General features: G+C 38.4%; 1 pseudogene; it reads left to right on the plus strand.

Moving 5' to 3' along the window:
- Positions 1-11777: 11777 nt before the first annotated feature.
- LOC119646823 lies at positions 11778-12480 on the plus strand (annotated as a pseudogene).
- Positions 12481-13088: the final 608 nt, after the last annotated feature.

Below are 13088 nucleotides of genomic sequence, written 5' to 3' on the forward strand. Positions count from 1 at the left end.
TCATCGCACCTCAAAATCGGCCGCTAGTTGGTGTCTTGTGAATGAATTTACCGACCGAGATACTAGACTTTGAAATGACGATGTCCAAAAGAAGGTCCTTGAGAAGAAACGCTACTATCACAAACTTCTCGTTGATAGAAGAGTGATCAACAGACAAATTACAAGAGTACCAATTGGGAAACAAAGGATGGGGATAGGGTCGTTCAGGTCTCAAACGTGGACTTGCCCTGTACAATTCCGGTGCCGAACTCCTTAGTTTAGTAACGGGTTAAGGATGGTCTTGAGTCCACCGATATGAATGAAGAGCCTTCACTCATTATAAGCTTGTACGTTGTTGCTTGTCGAAGCGGGGCTCTGATTGTGGGGGCAAAGTTAATGCGTCTCTTAAGAACCGTGCGGTCAGACCGACATGACGGGTGCTCATGTAGCACTAGGACGTAACTAACAGTGCAACTAAAGTCAAGGAAGCAATCAAACGAATGTAATCGTGGAAAGCAAAAGAACCTGACGACACTGCAGAACACCATCTGAATACCAAGAAAGGAAGACCGTTCCAATAGAGAAAAAGAAAGGTAGTCCAGGTAGGAACTGCAATGGTGACATAGTTCAAATAACCGTGAATCAAGTAGAGTTTGTAAAGAAATGCGGAACCACTGACGATATATACGGATTCCTACGGAGAAACATCGGCTCCTCTGCAATGCATTTCTGGATGAAGAGAATTTGTTTGACCATATGCAATACGAACTCATGTAGTATGCTCTGCGGCAACATCTCTTAAGCTAAGTTAGATTGCTCTATCGCGATCCCAGACAAAAGTTCGAACTGTGGCAGGTATATATATCAAAACCAGTTCATGTCACTGTTCGTGCTCACCAATGAAACGCGCTCTGGGCACTACTCTACTCGTTATGGATACTGTCACACGGGACATCTAACTTCTAGCGCCTTACGCAATGAATGAAACCGACGCTGTCAGTGGCAAGGAGCTACCCAGAAATAAGGGATTTAAATATCTCGGATCAATACTACCATTCAATGGTGAACTATGTTATGAAATTGCTTCATGTACCTGCGCAACTTGGATGAAGTAGCATTCAACAACAGACGTTTTTTGTAATCGACGTATCAACGCACGTCTCCAATCCAAAACTGACAGCAGTGTCGTCCGCCCTCTTGCACTCTCTGGTTCTGAGTGCTGACCGACTATAAAGGACAATGGAAACGAATTGTGCTGTTCTTTTAGTGTTACAATTATAAAAAATATCGAAAAAGTTAGTTTGAACAGATGTAAATAAAGGAGGGTATAGTGCTATCTACGAAAGATATACCCGCAAAAAAGTAACATCTAAATTTATCGTTGAGAAGTGCAGTTTGGGGAACATCTGTTGGACGCTACAATTTCCAATTTCCAAGTCAAAGTTTTCGTAAGTAAATTGGGTTGAGAAAGATTTGCAAACCACAAACCTACAATCAAGATTATAGGAATGATCGCGTGGATGTGAACGCTTGACTTGGTGCTACAGGACTTTCGCAGCATACGTATAATAACTCAATCAAATTGTGCCATACCTTGACGATGACATATTGTATATATTAATTCTATTGAAAAAGATATTGACTTGCAATACACTCGAATCAACACTTCCTAATGTTTTGTTGATTCCGAACGAACATTGGTTCCCTCTGAACCTAACGTCCAAGGATCATCTCTCCTTTGTCTAATCAAATGAATGCTTGAATTCCGTAGCCAACAAACAATTCACATGCGAGGAACATGTGTATGCGAAGGCGTATTTATGCATAATATGCCGGTGTGTTGTGAGTTGCCGCAAGGCATACCTGTTCGACCTCTATCATTCTTTCTTAACCCGTTCAGCTGGTACAAGAAAATGTTAATGTCATGTTCCGAGTCGTAAGAACAAGTTTTGTTTCTTGTACAATACCTGAATTCCCTTTATGAAGACTTCTATAGACATAGCATAGCTACATATTTGTATTTCTGTCGGTTGAGTTCTAAATATGTCCCAAACCGTGAAATATCTTAATGAATCTACTCGGAATGGTGGTCATGCTTTACCCTGAATTTCAGGCATTGCGAAATCAGTGCTAATCGTGAGAAAATCAACTTCCAATCGACAAATTGCCTTGGTGTCGGAATCGATTCCCTTTTTTGATGGGTAAAACAATGAACAGATTGCATTCGTGAAATTTATTTGTCCAATTCTAGAATGACTAAACAATGGAATCCATTGGTGGCGAAAAGTGCAAGAATCACATGTTTCGATTTAAGGGAGTATCTTGGTTTAGAGACTGGAATTAAGCCAATACTACTATCTGAGATGACGATAGTAAAGATATATTGATAGTCTTAGGTATAGATCCCTTATGTATATTCATTCTATTATAATTTCCGCTACTGTTTTGCTTTCCAGAACGTTATAATTATATTCCCTTTAAGTCACCATTTTGCTGGAATCATTCTTCATCATTATACATAGTACCAATGTGAGATATTCATAAATTCACTTCCGCCTTCTTAAAGTCTTACCTTCACCCTGAATTTTCATATTCAAATATGATTGATTTGTTCCCTCAACCTAAAGTGCCTCTTTAAATCCAACCGTCTGACTATAGCGGAAGAGCACTTCCAAACGAGGCTACAATACAATATTTGTTGCTGGAACCATTGTGGCCTGAATTGACTGACCTTAGCCAAATCCAAACTTCAGGTCTGACAGATTGATCGGACGATCCGGACAAGATCGGAACGGACCAAATGTGATCCATTCAACTGTTCTTCCCATGATAGTGGCATGATTGACCTCGCCTCGTAGAGAAAGGGTAATGAGGGCGAAATGTTGGGCAATTTTCTTAAATTGAAGAATTTCAGAGTAAGATCGAAACGGTTTTATTTTGCATGTTAATTCCTTTGAATACGAGTAGATGTAAATGTTTCAAATATAACGTGGGAAAACGTAATGGTAGATTCCCAATTATTCAAACCGTCGATTTCAGTACGATCGGTTGTCTGGAATGTTTTTGTTTGGGGATACCAAGAACGTAAATTATCCGTAAACTGATGGATTAGGGGCAATTTGTTAAGTGCGAAGCATTGAAGGCAACTGGAGATTCGTTGATGGTGAAGAGTTATCTATTAGATGCTCTAATGATACAAATTTAATAGAATGAATACAAAGCACATCTGCTCTTGTATAAAACACCTTGTCAGGTGATAATAGTTTCCTGTAAGAATTTGTCAAAGTGACATCAAGTAATTCATCATGCGCATGTGGTGTTGAGCAGACAAAATTAGGCACATCCTTCTCCTGGTTTGTTCTATAGAGCATAAAGTCGACAATCAAATTACGCACTTTTGAGACCAAAATACCATAAATGTGAAACTCAGAATTACGACAGCTTTTCGGATAAGCGGCAAATCGTACATAATTATACTTTTTTAGAAAATTCTGTAAAAAGGCGAATCTGGTAGGAAGGTAAGATCAAATATAGCCATGTGGGGTGCCAAGTGGCAAGTTTTGATTAGTACTTTAAGAAGCTGGTCTTAGTTTTGGTATCAGATGTAAGGGGGGGTGGAGGGGGGCTAGAAAGAAGAACCTGTAGAAACCCGCAAAGAATGAAATTTGGACTATTATAAGGAAGTCGAGGTGTCTATCACAAAAGGAAACAAGTCTGCCCAGACTGTGATACATCAAATTCTTGATATTTACCGAAAATAAGTGCAGTACTACGCGGAGAAAGCGTCTACTTCTTATGGATTGTTTCGTAGTAAATTAATACCATTTCTTCTTCAGTAGTTAACAAGATAAACAATTCATTTGCGATTTTGTCGTCATCGTCGGGCAGCTAACTTGAAAAATTGAACGACGGACAGGTTTCAGAAACCATCTTGACATGTGCCCATGATTTGCCAAAGCCAATCCCCATCTATCGACGGTCTTTCTTTAGAATCAGGCATATGATGGTATTACATCAATCGCTCGGGATTGTTTTGCACGTGTTCTTCCATTTTTAAGGTTTGTTGAAAAAAAATATTATTAAAATCAGTTTACTATTTGTCTGTCTGTCCGTCGGCAAAAGGATTAGAACTGTGGTCTCCCCCATACAGTGAATCACATTTCTGCATTTCTTAAAAGAGGAGTGCACAATTTCACCGAATATAAAATATGAAACGTCTTAATTGGTACTTTCCAAAGCAGGTATTAGTTTTGATGTTGGATTCAAAGGAGAGGAGTACGGGTGTCCGAAAAAGTGAATTAATTCAAGGACCCATTCTTTGAAACTACCCAACCGAAAAATCTGAAAGAAAATTATGGTGGTCCATACGCATGGTGCTTAAGCTCCGAAATAGTCTTCGTTGCGATTTCTCCCCAAATAAAGTTAATTACAATCTATTCTTCTATTATTATCTATTATTACTATTTTTTTAATTTGCTGCACACCCCCATAAGTGCATCCTAGATCCGGAAAATGTAATATAGGTTTCAATATGAAGCAGCTGGATGAGGATTTGAAAGCCTCGAGATTGCACCCAGATCAGGCATTCGATAGAGCCAAATGGCGAAGCCGATCACGACGAGCCGACCCCGCTTGTGAACGGGACAAAGGCTGAAGAAAAAGAAGAAGAAGAATATGAAGCAACATTGTGGAAAGTTTGATAGAAATCCTACGATTATTAATAAAATTATATTGGGTGAAAGTTGCCTTTTTGGTGCTGAATTACTACTCCCTAAGAGATAATATGTCAGCATTGCATCAAATTGAACATCGGATATAGCCAACCTACATACACCACGATTTATATATATGATAAATAGGACTACCGTGTACCTTGTGTACGTTTTATATCTTGTTGTCAACTTGCTTCAATCCCTTTGAACTGAGCTCCATCCAACAATCACACCCATTGTTTGTGTGTATGTTCGAGAGAGGAGAGCCAAAGCCTTTGAGAACGGAGGCTCTAGTTGTCGACTGTACTCGATTTCCTCGCCAAACGAATTTTCCGTTAGTGGATGCGTTGCTACCCGCTGCAGTTGTAGCACCAAAAATCTTATATCACATTGAAATGTTCCGTAGGTTCCGATTTCAGCTAGTGAATTGCGGCTGGTCAGAATGTCTATAATACTTCTGCAAGCATTCCTGCTTTTCGACAAAATAAACTCTGAAGTATATTTGTTTAGTTTCGACAGGAAAAGTTTGGTGGGTTTAGCAGCATTATGGCTCAGGTACCTGTCATTATGCAAAGCTTGTTCCCAGTTTTTGATAGTACCAGTAGCCAATGCTACTGACACACCAATTGCTGCATTTCCCTCTTCACCACAATGACCGGGAACCTAGAGTATTGAATCTAGAAATAGAGTTCAATCGATTTCTACATTCCTAAACGATTTTTGAAATAATCAAAGAGTTGTTCAACGTTCTCACTGCAGCTTGATTACCACTACAAATTGCGATGCGCCTGCCCTTCAACTGCTCGTCTATCATCCAGATTGCAGCCTTTAGCATCGCATACACTTCAGCCTGAAAGACCATTGTATATTGTCTCAAGAGAAAAACCCACCTCTCGTTTTTATACTGGAGGTAGACTCCAGCTCCAGAACCCTGATCTGTTTTTGAGCCATCGGTGTAGAAGACGTCAGTATCTTCTACCAAACAGATTTACGGGGATCCGAAAATTAGAAGGCATTGCGGAGACTGGATTCAGTCCTCCCAATAACTCTTTCAATTCCTTGTGCCCCTACGTCCGTTGCTTCCCCATAGATCTAATCGAATTATTCGATGACCTGTTCTCATTGCAGTGTTCTGAATAACCAAATCCAAGGGCTGCAAATTGAGTAATGCATATGGAGCTGCATCGGATATCTTGCACATGGTACCCGTGGTACACACAGTTCCTTGCAGTGTGGCTATTACACTCTTTTAGTTCACCTCAATCTACCACACTACGGACGCATACGAGATCATCGGCCTAATGATAGCAATATATATCCACATTACCATCTAAGGCCTAAGTTCTCATGTCTAGGCAAAAGTCCATCTACACCGCCATGAGAGCTCGTCTTATATTTATCTCCAAATGAAGCTCCTTGTCTAGAGAGTTGACGCGTTACGCCCCTAATTTTTGGAAGGTAAGAACCATTTGGTTTTTTCCCTTTCGTAAATAATACCATTGTGATTTTATTTGGATTTACTGAAAGTTCATGCCTGAGACACCAACTGTCAATCGAGTCAACGGCGCGCTATACGTTTCTGCACACCGTTCCGAAACCTTGACCACCACACCCATTACCATCCACAATCATTCATGAAAGCAAAAGGGGGAGACTCAAGCCAACAGCTCTCCCATCCTGGAAATTGAGATCTCCCTGAGGTGCTCAAAGAATGGTTTACCTAGTTTCCTTTACCTGCCTCTAGCTAGAACTGGGTAATCGCAAAGGAAGTACCTGACGATTTCTCCCTCCGCCCTGCAGCTTCGGCAATGCGAATGTGTTCTACCGTGTCTACCTGCATGGTCGACTATAGGTTAGCGCTCTGTACAAATCGTGTAATCTTCTATGTATTTGCATGAGTCAGGCACAATAGCACTTGCAATCGGGTTTTCTTACAGTCGGGACAAATCCTCCTTGATATGGTTTGAGTGGTGTACCTTCGTCATTTGAAGTCAGCGGCTTCGAAGTGGTCTGAGTAGATTCCGCTCCTGAAAGACGCCAGCGACATGCCGGCATGTGCCTACCAAAGGATTGTCAAGAATTGAGCCCGCGTTGCTAGTCCTTCCGCCTGTTCATTCGCCTCTATGTCCCAATAACCAAGAACCCAGAGGAAGATGACTTTCAGCGTGCCGGCTAGGATGTTCAGCACGCCACTACATTACCCACCAGCCTGAAGGATATTCGAACTGAATACAAAGCCTCAAAGTCTACCTGGCTGTCGGTCGGCATGACTTTGTTATTCCTACGCTGCCCTAGCCGTCGATAAGTATCCAGTATTGCTAGTATTTCTACTTTGAGAGATGACACCACTCTCTGCTCACACCTCTGATCAAGTGGACTGATTATCCTAGTTCTTGGAATGGATATTATCCTATGCGTAAGATACTCCTCCAGTCTTATTCTGGTTAAGGCTTCCTTAATAATGTTACGTTCTAAGGTTGTTAAATGCTCTTTCTATATCTAAAAAGCCACCTACAGTATATTGGTTCAGGCTGTAGCGTCCGCAGTCAGCCAATTACCTCATGAAATGCGGTTTTTGTGGATTTTCCCTTTGAGGTAGGCGTGCTGAGACTTGAGAAACAGCATTTTCTCCATAACCCTCCTTAACTGCATATCCAGAACACGGTCTAGAATAGAGTTGAGGTCGATTGGTCGAAAGTCCTTCACAAATGCATAGCTTCGTTTGCCGCTTTGGGTATAAAAACAATGAACGCGAAAGAAATGCAGCTCCGGTAAATCTCGACAAACCACAGCATTATCCTTTTATGCTGTTTTTAGAGCATAACTGGAATTATGCCTGTTTGGGTCCGGAAATTTACACCCAGAGAAGCCTGTAAATACCAAATTGGTAGTCTCACACGAATGAGGCTCATAGTCGTCCTTGCTGGTGGTAAAGTCCGTCTGATCTAGCAGCTCCAGGGGCTCATCGGAGGACACCGTTCAGGATCCTTCGGAAGGGGGTCTTTTCCATATTCAGACAGTAGTCCAACTTGTACCTCTTCAGCAGTGCTTGTATGACTGCCAATATAATTGCCTGTATCCAATATTAGAGACCCCCCTAGTTAGCTTGTTGAGACTAGACTTCAGTTTGTCTACCATACCAGTGTTGCTGATTTGCGTAGCAGAGAGTTTGTTCTTGACAACTTGACCAAACTTCTTCCTGTTAATCCTTCCGTGGTCACTGATTAATTATGATTCTGAAATCAAGGATAAAATTGAAAACATTATGGAACGGCCAACAGCCTATCTTGGTCTTAGATGTGGTCAACCGTTTATTTTTAACGCTTTGCTAGCCGTTTAGCTATGTTTGCGGCTTTATAAAAGGTAGAAATTATGAGAAAATTTATAAGAAATCGTCTTTCTCATCGACCTAAAATGAGAGTATTTTATTACCATCAAATGTGTTTACCAAAGCATGAGAGGTGAGACGACCGACCTGTTGCCTAAGATGGAGCGTTGGAGTAGGTCAGGACGCCAAGCAGCTTTTAGGGATATCGAATTGGTGGACCTCGGCGCAAAACCGGGATGTCTGGAGTTCCTTATTAAGGCAGGGCAAGACCGAATACCGGTTATTGCACCATTCATGATGATAATGAATGCATATTCTATGTTAGGTATATTAACTAAGTACAGTGTACAGAAGAACAACCCTTAAGGTGTGTTTTGCTTTCAGGACTGTCTAAAATAATGAACCATTCGACATCTCGAGAGTGATACCGATTGATGGCTTGGCGCTCGAGATGATGAACATTGTCAACGTGAAGTCATTGCGGACGAAGAAGACCCATAAGTAGATGGCAGCTTCTACGGTAATATCTTGGTTGTTGCCTTGGTTGGAGAAAAGACAATAAGATCCGATATAATCTCACCTGGCTTTCAACAGGACATAAAGGAAATCATTTTTTTTAGAAAACCTTGGAAAGATATAAGGGTAGATACTTTAAGTTAGATAAGTTATCAAACTTTATTCAGTAATAAAGGAGTCAAGGTTGTCATGAATTTGCACATGGCAGACAAGCCTAACCTGAATGGGGGGTTGACTTTGGTGTTTAAATTCGTAGCAAATTTGCCAAGAATCCTTCCTATATGCATAGGATCACCCTGTTAGTTGATAGTATTGAAGTATTATAAATTTTAATTTTAAAATAATTATTATCGCGTGATTTCTCAGAGTCGAAAAAGTAATCTTGGATAATTTATTACAATATTGTTAATATTATGGTTTAATTGTCACATACAGAGCCTTCGCTTATATCCGACTGAAAACTTGCCTTACGTAGAAGGGTAGCGGTTGTCAAGGCAGGAATAGAGGGCAATTTATTTCTTTGTTATAAAGCGCTAGTTCTGGTGAAAGAAACAACTGGTTCCCGAAATATGTTATTTGAAAAACAAAATGCTCTACCAACCAAAAAAAGGCGTGGTACTTTTTAAATAAAATGTTTCTGTAGTTATTTTCCGTTATTTCCTGAGAACATCAACGTGTGTGATCTTATATTAGTTACAGCTATCAACACCGATAAATTTCAATTGATCACCATTCATTAAGCAGAAAAAAACAAATAATCAATGGTCGTCGAATGTGCGAAATGAATTTCTATGGAAACGATAATGTCCTCTTAATGAAGACATAAATTATGATATTCTTGGCAGATAAGTCTATCGTTTATGAAAAACTGAAACAAATGAAAAAAAATTTATATTTCCGATAGAAGTGACTATTAACGCCATTGATGTATCACTTGAATATCCTCCAGATATTCGCTGCTATGTTAAGAATAGTGCAAGCAACACAAATAACTAATTTATACCTGTCTGGATAGCAAATAACAAAACTGAAATTGAAACTATAGAAGGAATTAATAAAATCTTAAATTTAATATGCTTAAATAGAAGTCAAAACACATTAGGCTCCCCAGCATTGTCGTTTTGATTGCATGAGGTGAATTCAATAACGAACTACACGTGATAGATAGGTTATGCGAACCCAATAAATCTGGTGACAAACCAGAGATTTTTTTTCAAATTCCAACGTTTGTACAAAATCACTAAATATCTCTGAAATCAGACACTATACGTCAACCCGTTAACCGGTTCTCTTAGTTTTGTGTGTAATCGTTATTTGGAATGGATATCCAAATTGACTTCAGGTGCGATCATCTTCCTCGTTGTAGATCGTTTTACAACAATTTGATAAAATATCGCTTGGATTTCGACCCTCAATCCTATGAATATATCATTAATTTTTTCTCTGTTTGATTTTCAGTTGGATATGTATAAATGCCAGTGATTTTCGATTATATCCACTTAAAAGAAAATAAAAAGGAAGAGAAATTGATGGAATTCAGTAGTAGTGGTTTATATATAAAAACATCCAGTGGGGGATATCCTATTATGAAGGTAGCATAGTGCCTGTATTATGATTACAGATTGCTTTCGCATAAAATTTTACATCCTGCATAAAACGGGATTCGAGAATTTACTAACGAATCTTAAAAAAATATTTCGTTAATTATATTTCAATCATATATGAACCTCTCTGGGATTAGCAGTGCTTGAACTCAATTTGAGTACCTTGTATTCATTTTGAGTATGAAATAACAGACCCAATTAATGCCCCCTTGGACTTTAAGAAAGCATTAAAAGTTTCACTAATTCATTAATGATATTCCACTTTCAAAGAATGAGGCTCTTCGTTGGTCAAGAAAATGCGAGTAATCATTATACAGTTTTGCACTCGTCCGCCTACTAAGTAAGATGATTGGTAAAGTTCAACTAATTTTGCTTCATCATATTATTTACAATCAATACAATCGTGATCATCGCGATCATTACCGAATTCGACCACCCAACTAAAATTACAGTCAATATACTAACTTAATGACCAGCAAGTTTTCACGTTTATCAATGGTTTCGGAAAGAAGGAATAGTCGTCCCGATGTTAATTTACCTTCGAATTATTTACAATATTTTATTAGAAATTTTTAGTATCTTATTAAGTATCTTATTAAGTGAGATATGACACAAGGAAAAGAGATACTTCCCCGCGAATGGCAGATTTGAGCAGTGCAATAAATAATATAATAAAAAAATATTTGATTTTCATGCATCAGTTTTTACCAGGTCACTATAAGGAACCCCATAAATTTGACCTAAAGTAAATGCTGCACATGTAAAGAATTGAACTAGTTTTCTCCGGTAAAGAATTTACGCTGGCATGATATTCGAATTCTGCTCTGTATTTTCATTTTCTAATGATTCTGCATTTATAAAAGAGAACTCAAAACATTAACCATGAAATTATAACTTTCATGAAGTTTCTAAGCCAGCAGTTAGGCAACTCATCTCCACGTGCTCCTAGTGCATCTTACCAAATAAAATGATTAATATTCAACGTAATTTTCACCTTTAGCCCACAGGCAACATTAGGTGGTTCATAGCCCAAATTTACTCTTTGAGTACTATTCTCATGCTCGTTGTAATCCGTTTTTGTCTATTTCTGCAACAAAAAATAAATTTAATCAAAGGTGTTGCAAAAATCATCAACTCCTGGTAAAAACGTGGTTTTGAATATAATAATTGCAATTTGTTTTGTAATACTCTGAATCATAATTATCAAGAAAAAAATCAATTGAAAATGATTGTCATGGGAATATATTTAGAAACTTGACTTCTAGCTTCAGATAAGTTCATTTTGGAATCTTCAAAATTTTCAAGTATGTTATCGTTATTTGAATATGTCAGTTGATGACATATGGGTAATATCAGAACCTACGCAAAACAATTTTGTTTCCAATCTATAATATACTTTCTGATTCTGGATATCCGATTTCGAGCTAATGTGATATAATATCAATTTTTGAAAAGAGTGGTAGAAAGTAATATCACAAGAAAAAATAGAAAGTAATAAAAGTAATATCACAAACCAATACATATACATAAGATGTTATATCATAAACATCAAATACTAGGTTGTTCAATAGGTTTTGCAGTTCGATAAGAGAGGGCCTTATTGCTAGCCTTTTTTTGTGACGTTGGTATACTCTTTATATGAACGCATGTGAAGTTTCATTCCAATCTGGCTATCCATTCTTTGTTGATAAGCCATTTAGTATCGACTGCTCCAGGATTTTTTTACAATGCAAAAAAATCAAGTATCGTGCAGTGACTGAATTTTTATTTTTGGGAGGTTTAAAAGCAAAGGAAATTTATGAACGAGTGTTAAAAGTGTATAAGGACTCTTCACCTCCAATTAGTATAGTAGAAAGTTGGGCTGCTGAAATTAAATGTGGTCATACAAGCCTTGAAGACGATCCACGTCAAAGACTTCCAAAAACAGCAGCAACACCAGAAATCGTTGAAAAAATCGAGGATATCGTATTGGGGAATCGGCGAGTGACTGAAAGAAATTTAGTAGAAGCCCTAGGGATCTTATTTGGCAGTATAAGCAATATTTTGACTAAAGTATTGAGTTTCAGGAAGCTGTGCACACAATGGGTGCCACATTCGCTAACAATGGAACAAAAACACATTCAAATGCGACTTTCTCAGCAATAAAGTGGATTTTGTGAGTCGATTAATCACTATGGATGAGACTTGGGTCTATCACCATAATCCCGAATCAAAACAAGAGGCAAAGTGTGGAGTGAATCTGGTTCTTCAGCTCCGAAACGAGTTCGCCCAGCAAGGTGTTAGCATCAGTTTTTTGGGATGCGAAACGAATTTTGTTTGCGAATTACTTGCAAACTGGTAAAACAATAAATTCTGAATATTATTGTAACCTTTTAGACCAAATTAAAAAAAAAAAATCGTGAAAAGGGACTAGATTTGCAGTAGAAAAAAAATCCTTTTCATCAGGACAGTGCACCGGGTTACACGAGCATTTTGACAATGGCTAAAATCCATGAATTCAAGTTTGAATCGTTGGAGCATCCATGGTATTCGCCAGATTTGGTCCCTAGGGACTTTCATCTGTTTCCATACCTGAAAATATCATGCGTGGGAATCGTTTTTCGTCAAACGATAAGGTCATAACAGTCGTGGAAGCGCATTTTTCAACCTTTCCAGATTCTCACTTCAGGGATGGAATTCATAAATTGGAAGCGTATTGATGTTTATGGAGACTACACTGAATAATAAAGTGTATTTCAAATCGATTTATCGAACCGCAAAACTTATTAAACAACCTGGTATCATCGCTCGGTAGCCGATATTACCAAATATTATTTATCATTAGAATAATTTGCCCTGAATTTATTACATTCATAGTGTAAAGTGTGCGGAAGTGTCAAACAGGCATCACTGAAGAATTGTACCTTTCATGCAAGAGATTAAAAAAAACAAAAGAATCCGTATTAGACA

The sequence above is a fragment of the Hermetia illucens genome, chromosome 1 (genome assembly GCF_905115235.1).
Source record: "Hermetia illucens chromosome 1, iHerIll2.2.curated.20191125, whole genome shotgun sequence".
NCBI classification, from domain to species: Eukaryota; Metazoa; Arthropoda; class Insecta; order Diptera; family Stratiomyidae; genus Hermetia; species Hermetia illucens.